Below are 6045 nucleotides of genomic sequence, written 5' to 3' on the forward strand. Positions count from 1 at the left end.
CTGTTCAGATTTTCATGAATTACTTTATGTAGATTGCATGTTTCTGGGATATTATTCATTTCCTCTTGCTGTCAATTTGTTGTCATAAAATTGTTTATAGTAGGCTCTTAAAAGTGATAACACAGAAATATAAAGGATTGTAAGATTTTCTCTTTCATGCCTCATTTTGAGTCTTCCCTCTTTTGGTCTTGGTGAGTCTAGCTATAGGTTTGCCAATTTAGTAACTTAGCTCTTATGAGTTTTTTTTTTTGTCTGTTTATATTCACTCTGATTTTTGTTATTTCTTTCCTTCAACTAACTTTAAACTTCACTTGTTCTTTTTCTAGTTCCCTGAGGCATAAAGTTAGGTTGTGTGAGTTCTTATGTCTTAATGTAGGTGTTTACCACTATAAATTTCCCTCTTCAAAGTGCTTTCTCACATCTATTTGTTTCAAGGTATTTTTAAAATTTCTCTTTATTTGTGGTGTAGTAGTATGTTTTTTCATCTCTATATATTTGTAAGTTTTTCACTTTTTTCTTTGTAATTTCTTTTTTTTTTAATATTTTATTTATTTATTTGAGAGAGAGCATGAGAGGTAGGAGGGTCAGAGGGAGAAGCAGACTTCCTGCTGAGCAGGGAGCCCGATGTGGGACTCGATCCCGGGACTCCAGGATCATGACCTGAGCCGAAGGCAGTCACTTAACCAACTGAGCCACCCAGGTGCCCCTTTTCTTTGTAATTTCTATTTCATACTTTTGTTCTTGAAAAATGTTTGATGATTTTAATCAATACTTGTGGCCTAACATGATCTATCTGGGCAATGATCCACATGTACTTAAGAAGGATGTATGTTCTGGTGCTTTTGGATGGAATGTTGTATGTATCTATTAAGTCCATATGGTCTAATGTGTCCCCTGAGGCTGATGTTTCATTACTGATTTCCTTTCTGAATGATCACTCCATTGATGAAAATGGAGTCTCCTGCCATTATTGTATTTCATTCTGTTTTTCCCTTGAGATCTGTTAATATTTACTTCATATAGTCATTTGCTCTTATTTTGGGTGCATAAATATTTACAACTTCTTAGATTTTCCCCTTTATTATTATGTAATGGCCTTCTTTGTCTCTGATTCCAGTCTCTGTTTTAAGGTTTATTTGGTCTGGTATAACTACCCCATCTTTCTTTTGGTTTTCATGTGGATGGCACATTTTTTTCCATCCCTTTACTCTGAGTCTGTGTCTGTCTAGATCTGAGGTCAATCTCTTACAAACAGCATTTAGATGGATCTTATTTTTATATCCATTCAGCTACCCTATGGATCTGATTGAAGAATGTAGTCTATTTTGTAGTTCTTCTCTGTTGCTTCTTCTCTTGCTATTTCATTATTTTCTATAGTGTATGCTTAGATTATCTTCTGTTCATCTGCTATAGATTTTTGCTTTGTGGTTAACATGAAACTTACATGTAAGTTGGTAACAGCTGAAGTCTGAATGCATTCTAAATCTCTGCATTTTAAGTATTGTAGCTACAAGCACTTTTACAGCTGTGGTCTTTTAACTTTTATGGCTTGCAAGTGATTAATCCACCACCTGTACATTAAATTATTCTGAATTTTACTATATATTTACCTTTTCCAGTGAGACTTAGACTTTCAAAAGCTTTCCTGTTCCTCATTAGTGCCTTTTCATTTGAGCTTAAAATCGTCCCTTCAGTATTGTTGTAAGGATGGCGTGCATTACAAGGGTCTGAGAAGCAATTGCCCACTGACTCCATTGCCCTTCCACAAGGCTGGTGTAGAGCTCCACTGAGTGGTCTCCCCTGTTGCACTGGAAAAGAGAGCATGGGGTGGGGGGCATCCAGCACCTCCCCTAGTGTTGTGGGTCACTTCATGGGCGCAAGAACTCTGATCTCGCCCCATAGGGATTGTAGGGGAATTCAGGGACCTCAACTACTTGGAATGTGATTGTGACAGTGGAGGGGGAAGGGCTTGCAAGCACCACCACTGGCCTACTGAGTTTATACCTGCAGAGCCAAAGCAGCAGTCTTGCTCATCTGCAGAACTAACTGGTTGCATACTCTGACCAGGAAACTAGGTGAGGTGTAGGTTGACCTGATTTGGGCTTTCAAACAAGTAATTTTTCTATCCCTAGACCTTATTTGCACAGGCAAGAGGCGAATCCTAGCCCCTACTCACAGGGAGAGTAGCTCCTGGCCCCATTTGTCCAGAAGGATTGGCAAGAACACAAGGTGGGTACACACTGAAGCACTGTCAGTTGAGAGCTGGGCAAGCAGAGCTGATCATTCCCAATACCAGTCGAAGAGTGTTCCCATGCTAGGTCTATGAAAGGGAATTAATCCATAGCCTAACTTGAAGCTGAGAGTAGCTACTGGTTCTCCTGATGTAAAGCCTGCCTGGAAAATTTGGGAGTTCCCTTGAGTGGCCCCCCTCCCTGTCTTGTCCAAACAGGGCATTAAGACACAGCAGAGCCTGGTTCCTGGCCAAATCTGAGCAGAGGGCTAGCAACATCACCCGGAAGCTGTATAACCCAGCAACACTCAAGCCAAGACTGGAGTAGGCAGCACTTACAGTCCGTAGTGCAAAGTCAGTGGCCCTGTTCAGTCACAGAACTTGGGTTGTGGGCAGCTTGAGTTAAGACCACATACAAAGATAACAGAAACCCTAGGCAACACTAAGAAAACCGAAATCTTAGAGATATGAAGAAAGCCTGAGGGAACAATGAAACACAATGCAAAGAAAATCCAGAAGGGGAAAGGATAGAAAGTATATTAAAAAGAATAATGGTTTAAAAGTTTCCATACCTAGGGGGGGAAATAAACACCCAGATCTCTGAGGTCTGAAGTAGCTGAAAGGTTGCAATCAATAGGCCTATACTGAGACACATTTAATTACATTGCCAAAAAATCAAAGAACAAGAAATAATTTAAGAAGCAGCAAAAGAGAAAAGTAACCAACAAGGTAACGGCCCGTAAGAACTGGTGCATTTTTCAAATTTTCAGGCCAGGGGAAAATGGAACAACAAATTCAAGTATTGAAAGAAAACATAGGTGAAGCAAGAAACCTATACCCAGTGAAATTGTCCTTCACAAATAAAGGAGGAATAAAGACATTTCCAAACAAACTTAACATGAGACCTGCCTTATAAGAACTGGCAAAAAGATTTGAGTAGAAATCAGTAACATCATATAAATAGAAGACGTTTGCATAAAACTCACTGGTAATGGTAAATATACAGTCAGAGTTAGTGGGTACATAACCTGCTCAGTGGGTTATGTGTCTGACTCTTGGTTTCTGCACAGCTCATGATCTCATGGGTCATGGGATTGAGCTTCATGTTGGGCTTTGCTCTTAGTGGAGACTGCTTGAAGATTCTCTCCCTCTGCCCCTCGCCCTCACACTCTTTGTCTAAAATAAATAAATCTTTAAAAAAATCACTACAATAATCTATTGTTAGTTATGCAACAACAACAAAAACAGGGGAAATTGTAACATCAGTAAGCTAAAATGTGTGGAGCCAAAGGAGTCAACTTCAATATAGTTCTTATTTTAAAATAGAGCATGATAATTTTGATAAAGTTTATTTTATGTAAACCTCATGACAAACACAAGGGAAAATCTGGTAGCAATTTCACAAAAGACCATGATACAGTAATGAAAGTATACTGATGTGAAAAGACATCAAAACACAAAATGTTCCTTGCTTTTTATCTGCTGCCTTAATGGATGTACAGAACAATAATTACTACATAGATGAAATTTTCAATCAAAAGACAGAATGGATAAGGAAACTACATGCCATGATATTCTGCCTAAAAAAGATACACAAGGACAGAGAGTGAAAAGATGGAAAAAGCAACAAAGCAGGGGTAGCCACACTCACACAAAATAGATTTTAAACTAAAAATGATAAAAAGAAACAAAGAATATCATTAAATAATGATAAAGGGTTCAGTCCATAAAGATGTAACAATTGTAAATATCTGTGCACCCAAAATTGGAACAACATAAATCTAGACAGCAAGAAACTAACAGAGCTAAAAGGAGAAATAAAGTCCCCTACTGTTATCATATTGCTGTTTAACACCCCACTCTCAACAATGGAGAGACCATCCAGATAGTAATAAAGGAGATTTGAACAACACTGTAGACCAAATGGACCTAACAAATATAATACCCCCTCCAAGCCCCCACTCTCTTAAAGTCAGAAACTTTTAATAAGCAGAAATGGCATAAAGGGAAGATGTAATTACCAATTCATAAAAGTGATAATTCTGTTTGCATTCCTCATGGTTCATGCAAACAGGTGCTAAAGCAGGTCTCTCATAAAAGTGCAGTGGCATAAAGCAAACTCCTTGGTAGTGGATGATACCTGTATACAGAACAGTCTGACAACAGAACATGCTTTCCTTTCAAGCACACATGAAACTAGAAGTCAACAATAAGAGAACTGGAAAATTCACAAATACATGGAAATTAAACAACATTCTCCTGAACAGCCAATGGATCAAAGAAGAAGGTAAAAGGGAAACAAAAACAACAGAATAACAACATACAACTACTTAGAACAAGCAGAAGAAGCATTCCTAAGATGGAAGTTTGCAGCAACAGAGGCCTACGTTAGGAAGGAAGACCCCACATAACCTAACTCTATGCCTTAAGGAACTAGAAAAAAAGGCACAAACCAAACCCAATGGAAGCAGAGGAAGGTCGGGGGGAGCAGGGAAACTAAAGCAGATATAAATGAAATAGAGAACAGGAAATCAGTAGAAAAGAGGAACCAAACTAAGTTTGAAAAAATAAACAAAATTGCATACCTCTAGCTAGACTCCCAAGGAAAAGTTAGAATATCCAAATCAACTAAATTATAAATGAGACAACTGATTCCACAAACAATTAGACTACTATGAACAACTATAGGCCAACAAACTGGACAACCAAGAACAAATGAAAAAATTCTTTGAAACATACAAAATACCAAGAATGAATAGAAAAATAAAATCTGAATATACCAATTATTGGTGAAGAAAATCAGTAATCAAAACCCTCCCAAAGGAAGAAAAGCCTGGAACCAAATGGCTTCTTGGTTGAAATTTTACCAAACATTTAAAGAATTAACACTAATATTTCTGAAACTCTTAAAAAGTAGTGAAGAGAAGGCAAACTCTGAACTCATTTTATAAAGCCAACATTGCTCTGTTATCAAATCCATGAAAGCACACTACTAGAAATGAAAACTATAGGCCAAGATCCCTGATGAGTATAAATGCAAAAAATAAAAATAAACAAAATGCTGACTAACAGAAGTCAGCAGCACATTAAAAGGAACATTCACCATGATCAAGGCAGGTTTATATCTGGAATGCAAGGATGGCTCAGCATTTGCAAATCAATATGATACATCACATTAAAAGAATGAAAGAAGTGTATGATCTCTCAACAGACACCAATAAAGTATTTGACGATATGGAACATTCAGTCATGACACATTCTTTCTATATATAATTTTTAAGCTTTTTATCTGAACATAATAAAAGCCATGTATAACATGCACACAGTTAACATGATATTCAATAGGGAAAAGGATGCCCACTCTTGCCACTTTGATACAACACAGGCATGCCTGAGGTCATTGCACTTCATTGTGCTTTACAGATGTTGGATTTTTACAAATTGAAGGTTTCTTGCAACCCTGCACTAAACAAGTCTATCAGTGCCATTTTTCCAACAGCATTTGCTTGCTTTGTGTCTGTGTGTCACATTTTGGTAATCTTTGCAATATTTCAAACTTTTTCATTATTTTTGTCATGGTGATCTGTGATCAGTGACTGTAAGTTGCTGGAAACTCAGATTAAGCTTATTAGCATTATTTAGCATAAAGTGTTTTTTTTTAAATTTTATTTTATTATGTTAGTCACCATACATCATTAGTTTTTGATGTGGTGATCCATGATTCATTGTTTTCGTATAACACCCAGTGCTCCATGCAGTATGTGCCCTCCTTAATACCCATCACCGGGCTAACCCATCCCCCCACCCCCTCCCCT

This window comes from Leptonychotes weddellii, chromosome 7 (assembly GCF_054177405.1).
Source record: "Leptonychotes weddellii isolate Sample4059 chromosome 7, ASM5417740v2, whole genome shotgun sequence".
Lineage (NCBI taxonomy): Eukaryota > Metazoa > Chordata > Mammalia > Carnivora > Phocidae > Leptonychotes > Leptonychotes weddellii.